Genomic DNA, 513 nt, shown 5'->3' with positions numbered 1-513 from the left:
GCTACTCGGAAGGCTGAGGCGGAAGGATCGCCAGAGCCCAGCAGGTCGAGGCTGCGGTGGCCAGGAGCGGCCACTGCACTCCAGCCTGGGCAACAGAGTGAGACTCCAACTCAAAAAAAAAAACAAAAAACAAAAAACTATTCTTGAGCCTGGGTGTGGTGGCTCACACTTGTAATCCCAGCACTTTGGGAGGCTAAGGTGGGAGATCACTTGAGGCAAGGAGTTAGAGACCAGCCTGGGCAACACAGTAAGACCTCGTCTCCACAAAAAAATCAAAAAATAAGCCCAGTGTAGTGGTACACACCTGTAGTCCAGCTACTTGGGACTCTGAAATAAAAGTATTGCCTGAGTCAAGAGATCATGCTGTGATGATGCCAAGGCACTCCAGCCTGGGTGACGGTGAGACCCCAACTAAGAAAAACATTGTTCTTGAAATGGTTTTGTGCCTTTTGAAATATACTACATGCACAAATAAGAATTTTTAATGTTAAAATTTTTTTTTTTTTTTTTTTG

At 45.4% G+C, this 513-nt stretch overlaps 1 protein-coding gene across 1 annotated transcript in view; it reads right to left on the bottom strand.

The window, feature by feature from the left end:
- SLC16A10 (solute carrier family 16 member 10) overlaps window positions 1–513 on the bottom strand; it is a 73,798-nt gene that overhangs the window by 643 nt on the left and 72,642 nt on the right. The gene's annotated exons all lie outside the window — the stretch shown is intronic.

Source organism: Carlito syrichta, unplaced genomic scaffold (assembly GCF_000164805.1).
Source record: "Carlito syrichta isolate Samal-C Ts95f unplaced genomic scaffold, Tarsius_syrichta-2.0.1 Scaffold303669, whole genome shotgun sequence".
Lineage (NCBI taxonomy): Eukaryota > Metazoa > Chordata > Mammalia > Primates > Tarsiidae > Carlito > Carlito syrichta.
Note: the sequence above shows the minus strand (reverse complement) of the source record. Positions and strands in the feature narration are given on the sequence as shown.